This window comes from Prionailurus viverrinus, chromosome D3 (assembly GCF_022837055.1).
Source record: "Prionailurus viverrinus isolate Anna chromosome D3, UM_Priviv_1.0, whole genome shotgun sequence".
NCBI lineage: Eukaryota > Metazoa > Chordata > Mammalia > Carnivora > Felidae > Prionailurus > Prionailurus viverrinus.
The window spans coordinates 68,402,196-68,419,048 of NC_062572.1; the positions used below are offsets into that span (position 1 = coordinate 68,402,196).

The 16,853-nt window shown below is 37.0% G+C and overlaps 1 protein-coding gene across 3 annotated transcripts in view; it reads right to left on the reverse strand.

The window, feature by feature from the left end:
* The window catches only part of PIAS2 (protein inhibitor of activated STAT 2), a 119,174-nt gene that overhangs the window by 78,972 nt on the left and 23,349 nt on the right, over positions 1–16,853 (reverse strand). Inside the window, exon 1 of one of the 3 annotated variants that reach the window (XM_047828216.1) lies at positions 3,040–3,086. The exons of the other annotated variants lie outside the window; for them this stretch is intronic. The gene's annotated coding sequence lies outside the window, so the exon portion shown is untranslated. Of the gene's footprint in view, positions 1–3,039; positions 3,087–16,853 lie in introns of those variants that run through there. 3 annotated transcript variants of the gene reach the window in all.

Sequence of the window (16,853 nt, forward strand, 5' to 3'; positions counted from 1 at the left end):
AATGGCATGTGTGTAGGTTGGTAGAGTGGAGAGCAGGTTGAAGTATTCTGTAGATTAAAATAGGATAGTTTTAGACTTACACGTATTAAAATTTCAAAAGAAAATTAAGAAAACTCTAAGAGTACGTGAGAAAGCAAATGGCAGGAAACATGAGAAAGAGGGCAGGAAAATATCAGCCCAAAAGGTGGCAAGAAAACAGATGGGGAGACAAAACACACAAAAAATGGATAGCACAGAATAAAGGAGTAAATACAAATACAATATAAATACATCAATAATCCCAACAAATAAAAATGAAATAAACTTTCCAATTAAAACAGCAAGATTAGGAGATACCACTACAGAAACCACAGACATCAAAAAGATAGTACAAGAATACTAAGAACAACTCTATACACAGGAATTTGGCAATTTATATGAAAAGGACTTGGGGCGCCTTGGTGGCTCAGTAGGTTGAGCATCCAACTTCTGCTCAGGTCATAATCTCACCCTGTGCCAGGCTCCCATGTCAGGCTCGGTGCTGACAGCTCAGAGCCTGGAGCCTGCTTCGGATTCTGTGTCTCAATCTCTCTCTGCCCCTCCCTCACTTGCACTCTCTCAAAAACAAATAAACTTTTAAAAATATTTAAAAAAAAAAAAAAAAGGACTGGGGCGCCTGGGTGGCGCAGTCGGTTAAGCATCCGACTTCAGCCAGGTCACGATCTCGCGGTCCGTGAGTTCGAGCCCCGCGTCAGGCTCTGGGCTGATGGCTCGGAGCCTGGAGCCTGTTTCCGATGCTGTGTCTCCCTCTCTCTCTGCCCCTCCCCCGTTCATGCTCTGTTTCTCTCTGTCCCAAAAAGAAATAAAAAACATTGAAAAAAAAATTTAAAAAAAAAAAAAAGGACTAATCCCTTGAAAAATACAAACTACCCAACTCACCCAAAATGAAATAGATAATTTTAATACCCCACCAACTACTCAGGAAATTTAATTCATAATTTTAAAACTTCCAAAAAAGAAATGATCAGGGCTAAATGGTTTTACTGGAGAATTCTACCCAACATTTAAAGGAGAACTAATATTGGGGTGTCTGAGTGGCTCAGTAGGTTAAGTGTCCGACTCTTGGTTTCAGCTCAGGTCTTGATCTCAGTTTGTGAGTTCAAGCTCTGCATCAGGCTCTGTGCTGACAGCATGGAGCCTGCTTGGGAGTCTGTCTGTCTCCCTTTGCTCTTGCCCTGCCCATGCATGCGCTCTCTCTCTGTTTCTCTCTCAAAATAATAAACTTAAAAAAAAAAAGAATTAACACTAATTTGACATAATTTCTTCCAGAAAACAGAAGATGAGAGAATACTTCTAAATTCATTTTATAAATCTAATATTACCCTGATGGCAAAACCAGACAAAAGTAGTATAAAAATAAAACTACAAACCAATATCCATCACAACTATGGATGTTAAAATATTTAACAAAATGTTACCAAACAGAATTTTGTAATATACAAAAAAATTATATACCACGACCAAGTGAAGTTTATTCCAGGGATACAAGGCTAGTTCAATGTTTGAAATCAATGCAGTATACCTTATTAATAGCTAAAAGAAGAAAACCCTATGATCAAAACAGTCAATGCAGAAAATGAATTTAATAAATTCAACACCCCCCACTCACAACAAAAATTCTCAGAAAAACAGGAATATAGAACGTCCTCAACTTGATAGAAATTACCTACAACATATCTAGAGCTAACATTACGCTTTACGGGAAAAGACTGAACACATCACCCCAAAATTGGAAATTAAGCAAGAATACCGATTCTCGCTCTGTTAATCAACATAGTACTGTAAGTTCTGGATAAGGGAAAAGACAAGAAGAGGAAATAAATGGCATATAGTTTGGAAAGAAAAAAAAATTTTAATTGCCTGTATTTGCAAATCCCTTAAGACTCTATAAAACAACTCTTAAAACCAATAACTGACTTCAACAAGGTCACAGGAGACAAGACCAACACACAAATAACCAATCACATCTCTATATACTAACAAAGAACAGGTAAAAACACAAGTTAAAAACATGATACTATTCATAATCACTCCCCAAAAAATGAAAATGCATGTTTAAAAGTAAAACATACACAAGAATTATATACTGAAAACTACAAAATGCTAATGAAAGAGGTCCAAGAAAATCTAAATGAATGGATTCTCCATGGCTTTTAAGATTCAACAAAGGAACTACATCAATTTTCCCTAAACTGACACAGATTTAACACAGTTTCTGCCCAAAGCCCACCAAGACTTCTTTATATAGATAAGATTATTCTAAAATTTTTCTGGAAAGACAAACTAGAAGAACTTAAACAATTTTAAAAAAATAGAAATCAGTCTATTTCATTTCACAACGTAGCTCTGTAATCAAGACTATGTGTTATTAGCAGAAGTAACACATAGGTCTATTGAACAGAACAGAGAACCCAGAAACAGACCTACACAAACATGCCCAAAGAGGTTTTGACAAAGATGCAAAAGTAACTCAGTGGAGGAAAGACTGCCTTTCAACGAATGGTGCTGAAGCAAATTATGCATCCCACTATGTCTTACATTTCATACAAAAATTAACTCCAAACGAATCATGGACTTAAATGTTAGAATAAAGCTATACAGAAGAAAATCTTCAAGAGCTAGGGCTAGGCAAAGAGTTCTTAGACTTGACATTCAAAGCAAAATCCACAAAAGAAAAAATGATACATTGGACTTCATCAAAATTAAAAACCTGTGCTCTGCAAGACCCTGTTAAAAAGATGAAAAGACAGTCAACAGGCTTGGCAACAGTATTTGCAAACCACATTATCTAACAAAGGACTGGTATCTAGAATATATCTAGAACTGTCAAAACTCAACAGAAAAAAAATCCAATTTAAAAAAGAGCAAAGGGCATGAAGAGACATTTCATCAATAAGGATATACAGATAAAAAATAAGCACATGAAAATATGTTCAGTATCATTATAGCCACCAGGGGAATGCAAATTAAAACCTCACGGAAGGATCACTAGATACATACCAGAATGACTAAAATGAAAAACAGTGATAACACCAAATGCTGGCGAGGATGCTGAGAAACTGGATCACTCCATACATTGCTGGTAGGGATGTAAAATGGTACAGCCACTCTGGAAAACAGTTTGGCAAGTTCTTAAAAAACTATATATACAATAACCATACAACCCAGGAACTGCACTCCTGGATATTTATCCTAGAGAAATGAAAACTTTTATGTTTACAAAAAAACTTTTGCAAAATCTTAAGGTACTTTTATTTGTAACAGCCCAAAACTCTAAACACGGAGGTCTTTCAACAGGTAAATGGTTAAACAAATCCAAACCTATTAATACATATAACAACACGCATGAATCTCCAGAGAATGATGCTGAATGAAAACAAAAACAAAGCAACAAAAAACAAACCCAAAGGTGACATACTGTATGATTCCAGTATATAACATTCTTAGAAAAGATAAAACCATAGAAATGAAGAACAGATGAGTGGGTCCGAGATATTAAGGGAATGGGAAGAAAGTGGGTGTGGTGATAAAAATGACAATACTGAGGAATCCTTATAGTGATGGAAATGGTCCATATCTTGATTGTGTCAATGTCAATATCCTTGTGATATTGATATGGTTTTGCAAGATGTTACCACTATGGGAAACTAGGTATAGACTACATGAAATGTCTCTGTACTATTTCTTAACTGTGAGCAAACTATTATCTTCATAAAAAGTTGGGGCGCCTGGGTGGCACAGTCGGTTAAGCGTCCCACTTCAGCCAGGTCACGATCTCGCACTCTGTGAGTTCGAGCCCCGCGTCAGGCTCTGTCTGGGCTGATGGCTCAGAGCCTGGAGCCTGTTTCCGATTCTGTGTCTCCCTCTCTCTCTGCCCCTCCCCCGTTCATGCTCTGTCTCTCTCTGTCCCAAAAATAAATAAACGTTAAAAAAAAAAAAAAGTTTAATTAAAAATTACAAAGACCAAGACTACCAGAGCAGATTAATTTTTTTTTATTCAATAGCATGATATGCACAAGAGAGAAAACTAAAACAAAAGAACACAAAAATATAGGAAGGAGAATTTTAAAAATCAGAAAAAGTGAGCTGACCAGAAGAAAATAGTATAATACAAAACAGTAGTATGTCATATAAAAAGCATTCATAGACATAGTCACCACATAGAATAAATATTCCAACTCAACAGGAAAATACACGCTTAAACTTCCATGTACTAGTAACAAATATATTTTAAAAACTGGTAGAACTACAAGAAAAAAACTGGGGGAAAAAAACATTCTGCTAAAAGATTAACATACTTCGGCTCTCTAAAAACATACAGAAGATTTGAACAGAATTAACAAGCCTGACTACCAGACATGTATAAAACTGTGCTTACTACTGCAAAATACAAATTCTCTTCCATGTACAAACAAAAATAAAAACTGACCACAGTCTTATGAGATTTCAAAGGATTAGTAGCATATAGATCATGCTTCCTAACCCAACACAATTACAAATCAACAACTAAAGAAACTCCCATGTGTTTAGAAATAAAATCTTTAAATAACTCATAAACTAAAGAATTCAAAGTGGAAAACTGTAAAGTACAAGTGAAAAATAATGAAATTATTGCGCATCAAAACTTGTGTGATGCAGGCAAAGCAATAAAGACCTATGTTAAAAGCCTGAAAATTAAAAAGGCGTACAACTTAAGAAATTAGAGAAAGAAAAGAAATAAACCCAAAAGACGTTTAAGGAAACAAAGAGCAGAAATTAACGAATGGCGGGAAGGAAACAATGAAGAGCATTAAAAAACAGGAACAAAAACAAAAAAATAGGGATTTGATTCTTTTTTAAGAAGTTTTTTTTTTAAAGGCATTAAAAGAAAAAAGATAAAAGGGACATTAACTACAGACTCTACAAAATTAGAGATTAACAACTTAATACCATAAATTCAAGAATGTGAATAAAATGGACAACTTCCTATAAAAGTATAACCTACCAAAACTGCCTTGAGAACTGAAAATATGAACAATCCTATAACCAAAGCAACTGAATCAGTGGTTAAGAAGTGTCCCAAAAAGAAAACACCAGTAACAATTTTACCAGGGAGTCTACCAAACACTTAAACAGATCACTCTAATCTTAAATAAATTCTTCCACAAGAAGAAAAATGTATTTTTTTAATTATAAGTCAATATTACTAATTATCAGAAAAAACTTAAATTCACTATCTTCAATTTGAGTCCAACAATGAAAAAGGAAACAAATCAAGGTTGACTTTATACTTGAAATTATACATATTTCACCATGTTAACAGGTTATAAAAGAAAAACATCTCAAAAAATGCAGAGAAGGCTTTTGATAAAATTCAACATCCATTCAAGACTTTTTTTTTTCCTTTAGCAAGCTAGTAATAGAAAGGAACATCCTTAACCTGAAAAGATTATCTACAATAAACCTACAGCAAGCATCATACTTAACTGTGAAACTTTGAAAGCATTCCCTTTAAAATCAGGAACAAGATCAGGATGCCCCCATCACCGCTTCTATTCAACATTGTACTGGAGATCCTAGCCAGCACATTAAGACAAGAAAAAGAAAGAAAGAAAGAAAAAAAAAAAAGCATAAGAATTGGAAAGGAGGAAACAAAGACGTCATTATTCACAGATAGGTCTGTCTACACAGAAAATCCAAAAGAATTCTACAGGTAATTTATCACATTTAGGAGTATAGCAAGGTTTTTACACAAAGTCAAATTGTGCTTCTACATACCAGCAAGGTAGAAAATTATGAAAAGACATAATTTATGATTTGATACAAAAAAATAAAGCACCTAAAAATAAATCTAACAAAATATTTGCAATAGCTTAATGGAAGAAAATAACAAAACTTTATGAAAGATATTGTAAAAGACCTAAATAAATGAAGATCACAATGTTCATGGTCAAGAAAATTTCATTCTCTCCAAACTGGCTTACAGATTCAGTGCATTTCTCATCAAAATCCCAACAGATTGTGCATGTTTGTATGCGTCTACATAACTTAAAAAAAATGATTTTAAAATTATACAGAGGATCAAACAGCCAAGAAGTTCCCTCAAGAACTACAAGGGAGGAGGAACTGACCTACTTCTTATCCCTCAATGATGGGTAAACAGTTTGAGACCAACCCTCTCTGTGAAAATTTATAAACGGAATATAGTATGAAAAACATCCATCTGAAGGCATGAAGCACTATCAAGTCAGCAAGGACGTGAGAGGCCAACACTGTGGAAAGAAGGGAAGTCTAGAAAATAGAGTCCAACATTTGATGCCTCTTTTCGCCTAGAAATATTTGCCAATGGGGAAAGGGCAATGGATAGGTTGAGAAGTCAAGATCTTTGAATAGGCTTATAGGGCTGGGGAATCGAGAAGATTACTAACAAAATATAAACCTGCAAAAGCTGATACCTGGGATATATGATGAACTCCTACAAATCAGTATGAAAAAGATAGATGGCCCAAAAATGGGCAAAAAATCTGGCAGGTCATGTTAATAAAGACTGCCAAATGGGCAATAAATATATTAAAAAGGGCTTAAAATCATTACTCATTAGGAGAATGCAAATTAAAATCACCAAGCATTCACCAAAATGTCTAAAACTAAAAGAGTAGACAAGAAAGAACATGGAACAACTGGAACCCTTATTTTGCTAGTGGAAAGGAATGAACAAACTACAACTACCTACAAATGAGTCTTGTAAACAAAATTGAGAAAAAAGTCAGACGCAAACAATATATACATCATACAATTCCATTTATATAAGGCTCAAAAAATAGACAAAACTAATCTAAGACTAACATCAAGCCAGTAGTATCTTTCAGGAGCCAGAGGTTAGTCATTGGGAGGGAACTCAAGAGGAGTCTCTAGGGTACTGGTAATGTTCAATTTCTTCATCTACAGATGGTTATATTGAAAAAAAATCATTCAGCTGTACTCTCACGATCTATGTATTTTCTATATGAATGCCCTAGAGCAACAGAAGTTTTTGTGGAAGTTGTTACAGAGTTAAGAGACACTAAGACAATTTGATGGTGCTGTTAGCACAGACTAAGAGATCAGAATCCAGAAAGCAGACAGATCCGATTGTAGAACTATTACAAATTAGTAAAAAAAAAAAAAAAAAAAAGTATGCTAGTACAAACACAGGCAAAAGACACAGAATAGGCAATTAGAATCTCCGAAGAGTTAAGAAAATGGTAATAAGCATAATAAAAGATGCTCACCTTCTTACCAAAGGAAAACATTAAAATCCAACAAGTGAAATTTTATACTCATTGGCAAAAACTTTCAATTTGATAAAAGTTAAGTGTTAGCAAGAAAGCTAAGCAATGAAAACTTCTGCATTGATGGAGAGAGCAAATATTGACACAATCTTTAGAAAACAATCTAGCATCATCCAGTATTTGAAGATACACACACCCTTAAATCCCAGCAATTCTACTCCTAGAATTTGTATGGTGAAATATACAAATATTTATACTAAATGAGATCACTAAATTCCCAGACAGTGTCACATCAGTGCAGGGTAAGTTTATAGAATTTTTCTTTTTTGCATTTTCAAAACTTTTTGGATTTCCAAAGTGTAGATAAGGAACGTGAGAGACTGTAATAGAAAAAAAATGGAAACTACACAAACTTCCAACAAGAGAATGGATAAAGTGGTATTCATACAGTGGAAAATTAAAAACAATGATAAATAAAAAACCCCAAATACAGTATTATTCCATTTGTATAAAATGTTTAAGCACATAAAAACTTACATAGATATAACATGATTTTATATACCTATAAAATAACATGATATCATGTTATCATGGATTAAACCAGGAAAGGGCACCCTGCTGACCTAATGAACTATTTTCTTAACTTACATGATGGCTATATTCATGTTTATTTACCTGTACCTTTACCTGTTATAAATAATCTTTTGTATTTATGAAATAACTTAAACATTTAAGAAATAAAAAAGGGTAGCATGGTGTACCCAAATACACAAACCACGATTACAATAAGAGAATTGTCTCAAGAGACCTTTTTAAAGCAACTAGCATCCTCAGTTCAAGGCATTTTTCCCCATAAAAAGAAGACAAGTTGCCACTGAAAGAAAGAAAGAAAGAAAGAAAGAAAGAAAGAAAGAAAGAAAAAAAATAAAAGATTCTATAAACTAAAAATACGATCACTGAAATAAATTCTATAGAAGAGTTCAAAAACAAAACCAAGGAAACCTTCAGATAAACAAATAAACATCAATCTAGAAGTCCAACATTCACCCCTCAAGAGTCTCACAGAAAACAGAAAAGGAGGGAAAGAAATTATCAAAGAAATAGAAGACAGTCCCCAGACCTGGTGAGTCTTAGAACTGAAAAGTGACTCCCCCAAGAATGAAAAAAGGCTTACAACCGGACATATTTCACAAAATACGAAAGATAAAAAGATCACCATAAAGATTTTAAACAAGATGACTACAAAAGGATAACCATCGGATTTGTAACTGGACCTATATTAGCAACACTGGATGTTTTAAATTCCTAGAGTAAAGCTTTCAAAATCCGTAAGGAAAAACCATACTACCAATTTATAGTTCTACATCTAAACTTCCAATCAGGAACAAAGGCAAGTCATTTTTCAGATACTGAAGAAATTAAGACTGTTCATCACGTGTCCTTACTAAAACAACTATTCATGATTACATTCCAGTAATATTAAAAAAGGAATTTTAAAAAGACACGGGATTCAAGCAACAGACCTAATCCAGGAGTACAATGTAAGCCCAGGATGACAGCTGTACAGGAGAACTAGACAGCAAGCTGCCCAAATAAGAAAAGGAAGGTTGAGAGCTCCAGAAAGCCTACCTTCAAGAAAAGCTGAATGGTTACATCTAAGAACACATTATAATATTAAATTTAAAAAATAATTTCCATAAGCTCTCCTCACCCAAGCAGGACTTTATTACATTTCTCCTTAAAGGAGCACAGGTTTAGCAACACAAGCTCTTCTATAGCTCCACATTACTTGGTTTTACAGTGACTAATATTTGTATCAGGATACATATTACAAAGGTCATCAGTACTCAATTTCTACAATCTTCCTATATAAGCACAGAAAAGCTTAGAAAAGTTATAATAGAAAAGCTATAAATCTTGACAATGCAACAGAAAATGAAGGTTAGAAGCAGACAAAGGGTGGAGGTAGGAGAAACAAAGGGAAGTGAACTGGGAACTGAAAAGATGTTGTCTAAAACTGATCAGTCAAGAAACAGAAGTTTAACTATTATGAAAAGTAATAATTAGGGGCGCCTGGGTGACTCAGTCGGTTAAGTGTCTGACTTCGGCTCAGGTCATGATCTCATAGTTTGTGAGTTCAAGCCCTACATAGGGTTCTGTGCTGACAGCTCAGAGCCTGGAGCCTGCTTCGGATTCTGTGTCTCCTCTCTTTGCCCCTCCCCGACTTGTGCTCTGTCTCTCAAAAATAAATAAATGTAAAAAAATAAAATAAAATAAAAAGTAAAATTAACACGAGAATTAGAAACAAAAAAGAGTTTTTGCTCAAAACTGGGGAGGGGGTGGGATTTACGACTTGGGCCTCTCGGGCTCTGTCCCCTTCGCTCCCCCACAAGCATTTCACTCCTCTGCCTTGGGTCTGTAATCTCTGCCACTTAACCCCCTCTTCTGTCTCAGACTTACATGTAGGCAGTAGGTCTGAGCTCTTTCCCTTCCTGGGTTGCTGAGAGATGCCTTTCTTCAGAAAACCTTTGGGATTTGGATTTCCCCAAGAACATGGAGGATGGAATACCCATTCTTGGATCTTATCTTTCCCCCTGACCCAGAACTTCCCACAAAAATGTCTCCAAAAAACAAAAAACAAAAAACACCTTCCTGAGATGTAAAGCTTCTGTCCCACCCACTAACTGCCAATTCTCCCAGACTGAAGAGGGGTGAATAACTGGGCATATGTGAGGGAGCATTTCTGTGTCAGAGATGTATGGAGTCAGGAGATAGCCACCTTCATACACTGATGTGTGCAAAGAGGAATAAAACAGATCTCCTTTTAAAAAAAAAATGTAATTGGTAGAAGAAAATACAGATAGCCAACAGACACATGAAAAGATCCTCAACATCACTCATCATCAAGAAATGCAAATCAAAACTACAACGAGATATCACCTCACACCTGCCAGAATGGCTGAAATCAATGACACAAGAAACAAGTGTTAGTAAGGATGTGGCAAAAGGGGAATGGACCTCCCTGCACTGTTGCTGGGAATGCAAACTGGTGCAACCACTCTGGGAAACAGTATGGAGGATCCTGAAAAAGTTAAAAATAGAACTACCCTATGATCCAGCAATCGCATCACTAGATTTTTACCCAAAGAATATGAAATACCAATTCAAAGGGATATAAGCACCCCATTGTTTACAGCAATATTATTATCTACAATAACAAATTACAAAAAAGCCCAAGTATCCATCAATACAGGAATGGTTAAAGATGTGGCTGGCCCCACACACACACACACACACACACACACACACACACACACACACAAGAATATTACTTAGCCATAAAAAATGAAATCTTGTCATTTGCAATGACACCGATGGAGCTACAGAGTATTATGCTAAGTGAAATATGTCAGAGAGAGACCAATACAATTTTACTCATGTGGAATTTAAGAAACAAATGACCAAACTGGAGGGGGTGGGGGTGACTAGAGACCAGGGCAAACCAAACCAAACCAAAAATAAAAACCCCAAACACGGTTAAAAGCAGTTACATCAGGAATGGAACCTTGGAACCTACTGGGAAAGAAAGGAAGGGCTTTTACTTTCCCTTAGGAGTTTTTCTGTACTATCTACACAGTATTGCTTTCATTTGGGGGAAAAAAAAAATGAGGAACGGAGCAAAGAATAAAAACTATTATTAAAACCAGGGTAGCTCAGTCAGTTAAGAGTCTGACTCTGGATTTCAGCTCACGTCATGATCTCACGGTTCATGAGGTCAAACCCCACATCAGGCTCCATGCTGACGACACGGAGCCTGCTTGGGATTCTTTCCCTTCCCCTCTCTCTACCTCTCCCAAGCTCAAGCTCGCACGCTCTCTCAAAATAAATAAATAAATTTTAAAAAATTATTATTAAAACCACCTTCCAGGTTAAAGAAAAAGTGAAATAACTTGGCCACGGTCATACAGTCAAGAGCTACGCATCCCAAAGCTAATACCAAAAAGGAAGGGAGGGAGGGAGAGAGAAAGAGAGAGAGCAAGAGAAAGAAAAGAAAACAACAACTGTCTGGCAACATTATCAAGAACTGCTTTTATTGACCTGCATGAATAATCAAATGGAGCACTCTGAGTGGCTATGTTAGGCTTATACTGTTCTCTGCAAAGTCACAAAAATTCTTGTGTCAAACCACTCTTCCAATAAAGTCTAGGAAAAAAGTCACATTACCAGAGGATTCAAAGTAAACATTCATAAAGAATAGTTTGGACTATGATACCAAATGATTCCACACATCACTTTTATTTCCACTGTGCAATTTCTTAAACTCAACAAATAATGCTGGGCAATTAGATATCCACATGCAAAAGAAGTTTGAATCCTACCTCACCCCATAAACAAAAATGAACTCAAAATGGATCAACAACCTAAATGTAAAAACTAAAACTATAAATACAAACTGTTACATGAAAACAAACATAAATCTTTATGATATTGGATCAGGCAATGTTTTCTTATCAAAATTAAAAGCAAGAAAAGAAAAAAGTGATAAATTAAACTTTGTCAAAATGTAAAAACTATTGTATTTCAAAGTACATTATGCAGAAAGTTAAATGACAGTCCATAAAAAGGACTAAAATACTTGCAAACCATGTTATCTGATAAAAAAACAAAAAAAAAAAAAAACAAAAAAAAAAAACATGTTATCTAGGCTATATAAAGAAGTTGAACTTGGGGCACCTGGGTGGCTTGGTCGGTTAAGCAGCCGACTTCGGCTCAGGTCATGATCTCACAGTCCGTGAGTTTGAGCCCCGCGTCGGGCTCTGTGCTGACAGCTCAGAGCCTGGTGCCTGTTTCAGATTCTGTGTCTCCCTCTCTGCCCCTCCCCTGTTCATGCTCTGTCTCTCTGTCTCAAAAATAAATAAACGTTTAAAAAAAATTTTTTTTTAAAGAAGTTGAACTTAAAAAACAAAAACCCTATTTATAAGTGGGCAAAAGGTTTGGGGCACCTGGGTGGCTCAGTCAGTTGGATGTCCGACTTCGGCTCAGGTCATGCTCTCGCGGTCTGTGAGTTCCAGCCCCGCGTGGGGCTCTGTGCTGACAGCTCGGAGCTTGGAACCTGCTTCAAATTCTGTGTCTCCCTCTCTCTCTCTCTGCCCCTCCCCGCTTGTGCTCTGTCTCTGTCTCTCTCTCTCAAAAATAAATAAACATTAAAAAACAATAATAATAAATAAAATAAAAAAATAAAAATGGGCAAAAGGTTTGAATAGACATTTCTCCAAAGAAAACATGCAAATGGCCAATAAGCACATGAAAAGATGCTCAACATCTTAGTCACCAGGGAAAAGCAAATCAAAATCACAACAAGAGCCCACTTTACACCTGTGTGGGTGAGGATATGGAGAAATCAGAACTCATAATTACTAGCAGGAATGTAAAATGACGTAGCAAAAGTTTGGCAGTTCCTCAAACACTTAAACCGAGTCACCACATGTACCCAAAAAGGCCCCTCCTATGTAATATGTAACTACCCAAAATAACTGAAAATATATGTCCATACAAAACTTATACACATGTTCATACTAGCCATGTTCATACTAGCCAAAGAGTGGACATCACCCAAATGTACATAAATTCATGAATGAATAAACAAAATGTGGTATATTCCATACAATGGACTATTACTCACCCATAAAAAAGGAATGAAGCACTGATACATGCTACCACATGAACCTTGAAAAGGTTATGTTAAATGAAAGAAGGCAGACACAAAAAGCCATGTGTATGAATCTATTTCTATGAAATGTCTAAAACAGACAAATCCATAGAGACAGAAAGACTACCGGAATCTGAGGGCTGGGCAAAAGAAGGAACAGGAAGTGACTGCTAACGAGTATGGGGTTTCTTTTGGGGTGATAAAAATGTTCTGGAATTATGGTGGTGATGCTTGCACAACTTTGTGAATAGACCAAAACTACTTTAAAAGGCTTAGTTTTAGGGGTGCCTGGGTGGCTCAGTCAGTTAAGCATCCAACTCTTGATTTCAGTTCAGGTATGATCTCACAATTTGTGAGTTCAAGCTCCATGCCGGGCTCTGTGCTGACGGCCCCCTCCCCTTTCTCTCTCAAAAATAAACATTTTTTTTTAAAGGCTGAACTTTATGGCATGTGAATTATATCTCAATATACATATTGTATAGGTATTGTATATGTACATTATATGTATGTTGTATACATATACAATATGTATATTGAGATAGAATTCTCAATTTATCTCAGCCCCAAATTTCTCTCAAAAATAAACATTTTTTAAAAGGCTGAATTTTATAGTATGTCAATTATATCTCAATAAGAAAATTTAAAAATAAAACTAGCTAAGATGCAATCCAGAAAAACAAAGGCAAAATGCCGAGAAAAGAGAAACATTTGGACGGTATTATACTCAGAAAAGTGCCAGCTTTATCAGAAAAGATATTCATGTTTACTAGAGGGAGGGGACGGACCTAAGGACCAAACCAAGGCAAAAATATCTACTATAGCTAAGAGTATCTTGGCTTACTATTAAAAATTATCTATGTAAGTTAAATATTGAGGTGAGAATTTGCTTTCATAGGCAAGATCTCAAGTGAAGTCATCTTTGAAATTTTAGTTGTGTTCAATGATGGCTTTGAATCATACGGTAGATTCTGTTACATCTGTCATATATATTAGTCTATTTTCTTGCCCATTAGTTGGGGGGTATTATGAAAGATGAAGAACTCTAACCTCAAATCCCCGATTCACTTCTGATGCTCCCTCTACATCCCCAGAGCATCTGAAGCTACCAGAATGGCAAGTCTTCCTAGGTGTAAAGAACCAAACAAATCCTCAAGCTTTCTAGGTAGAAAATCGCTGTTCTAGAAGTACTTAAGACTCAGCATAAACGATCTTCTGCATCTGGTTTACCAGTATCTGTCAAGAAAGTTATGATCACTCACTTTCACTTGCCCAAATACACACCAAGACTTTGCACACACACTCACTCTCGTTCTGACACACACAGAGATAATAAACTCAATGCACAAAAAGGATGAGGATGAGGAATACAGGAAAAAGAGACTTAAAAAAAAAAAATTACTGCAATAGATCCCCCCTCCATCCCCACACTCGGGTGGTGAGAAGTAAGGAGAGTGGACTAACGAGGTTAAAGTAGCAGGAACCTTTTTTTTTTTTTTAATGTTTATGTATTTGCTTACTTACTTATTTAGAGAGAGACTGTGTGCACTTGAGCAGGGGAGGGGTAGACAGAGAGGGAGACAGAATCCCAAGCAGGCTCTCTGCTGCCAGCATGAGCCCGATACAGGGCTCAAACCCACGATCCGTGAGATCATGACCTGAGCCAAAACCAAGAGTTGCACACTTAGAAAGCCACCCAGGTACCCCTAGCAGGAACCTTTTTAAGAAAGACTGCCAAAAGACTGCACCCGCAGCCCACAGTATACAATTACGCAACGGGAAGAGAAAGACAAGGATTACAAAAAAAGCCACTCTGGTTGAAAGAATGAGGGACTTCAGGACCCCCACTTTTCTGCCTCTGTGCTTAGCTCTGCTACAGACTATTGTGGGGGGAAAAGAAGGTGGCAATAAGAGAGGCCCAGGCCATCAGATCTTATGAGCTTGTCCCAGGTTTTTTCATAACTAGCTAACTAGTAAATTCACAAACTTCTACCAACATAAATGCTATAAATGGGCAACCAGTGGATTGAATAATTTCTTCTCTAGCACCTTGAAAGTTTCAAATACATGACACATTATAATCATCCTTGACTACTCAGCCCACAATCTCCATACTGAGAACTTGCTCTTTCCTTTCCCCCAATCCATCAAGATAATCTCATGAGTCAGGTCTGCGTAATAGGACTCTAACCTTCTGGCCATAGATGATTAGAACACAGGTGGATGCTCACCTAAGCTCAGCCAGTCAGACCCTCTCTCTCAGAAGAACTAGAAGAAAGGTGTGCTGGTATTCTATTAAAATGAAAGCAGCAAAGCATAGGACTGCCATATTCTGCTATGACCGGACAAGAACTCCGGTATTGGCTTACACAGCAGTCTCAAAAACTAAGATCCTCTGGCAGCCTCTTAAGGTTCCACAGACGTTGCCTCATCAAATATCCCGCACCCCACCCCAAGCTTACAAAGCAAAGGCACAGGAGTCACTAAAGAACAGTGAGGATGACCTTTCCCAGCATTCCTGACCTCCAGTACAGGAGAGGGCAGCAGAGCCAGAGTGACCTGCTCTGGTTATACATGCCCGTAGGGAGTAGCCCTGAATGATGATGGCTAAAGATAATGGAAATCCCTTCAGCAGCAGAATTAGCAGCCAAATATGTGACATCCAGGTCGGCTATTTTTTCTACTGCCAAGTTAACCAACAAACTAATGCTGGCTATTTTTCCTGGTCCTTTAATTTACTTGACTATCTCTCTGATCCTCAGAATACATTCTGAAGCAGAGACCATTTAGAATGCCCTACATGTTTCTTCCCCTTTTCCTTTCTATTAGATTTTCAGTCAGCTGTCCTATTTCCCCTCCAGTATTATATGTCACACAAGAAGGGCATTGGCTATTTATCATTCAGTTTAGCTCACAGATTGCAGGATGATGGCTAGCAGCACCAGGTGGACCTGCAGGAAACTGCACACAAGATAGACTCTAAAGCCACACATCTGAGGTTAAAAACCTCAGGTCTTCCAGCTCAAGCTGTGTCAGGTTATTCAATCTGTCTCAATTTCTTCTGACAATTTCTTCTAACAATTCTGTTACAACTGTCCTGAGAATTAAACAAGTATATGAAGTGCCTAGACCACAGCCAGGCATGTAATAGCCACTATATGACAATGGATACCTGCCATTATCATTATCATCATCACTGTTTGAAATGGGGGGCAGGGCACAGAGAGGGACAGTGCACCTTTAAATGTAGAGGGTGCTGCTGAGCAACTAAGGCAAAGACTGGGATTGATGACTCTATCTGCACACCTTCCCCTCCTCTGAAAACTCTCCCCAGTCAGTCTCTGTTGGGCACCTGATGTGAACTGTGCAAGAGGGGCCATCTTCCATCAAGTATAGGGAGAAGCAAAGACAGCTGGTTTACAGAAAGAGATGATGCAGCTGACCCACAAAACAAATTGTGGAGGGGAAGATAAGGGAGGGGGAAGAAGGAGAGGGCCAAAGGGGGAAAGGAGGTGGGGGAAGAGAAAAGGAAGAAGGGAAAGGTAGACCCAAAGAGAAAAAAAGCTTGCTTGGTTGCCAACCACTTTGCAGTTCCACTTAGAACCTCAGCACTGACTGCCCTTTGTGCCCTCTACCGGTAAATAAATCCTCCCCTTTTTATTAAGATTGACCAACAACATTTATAAAAGTCTAACACAAGTCTTGGAAAGATTTTCATCAACAAAAACCTTAGAAGAGGATAAGCTGTATGCATATACTACTACGCAAAAATTAAGAGGATACTGCAGGTTAAAAAAAAAAAAAAGCCTCAATTTCAGTTTTCTCAACCAATCCTAAACCTAACGTATTAATTTACA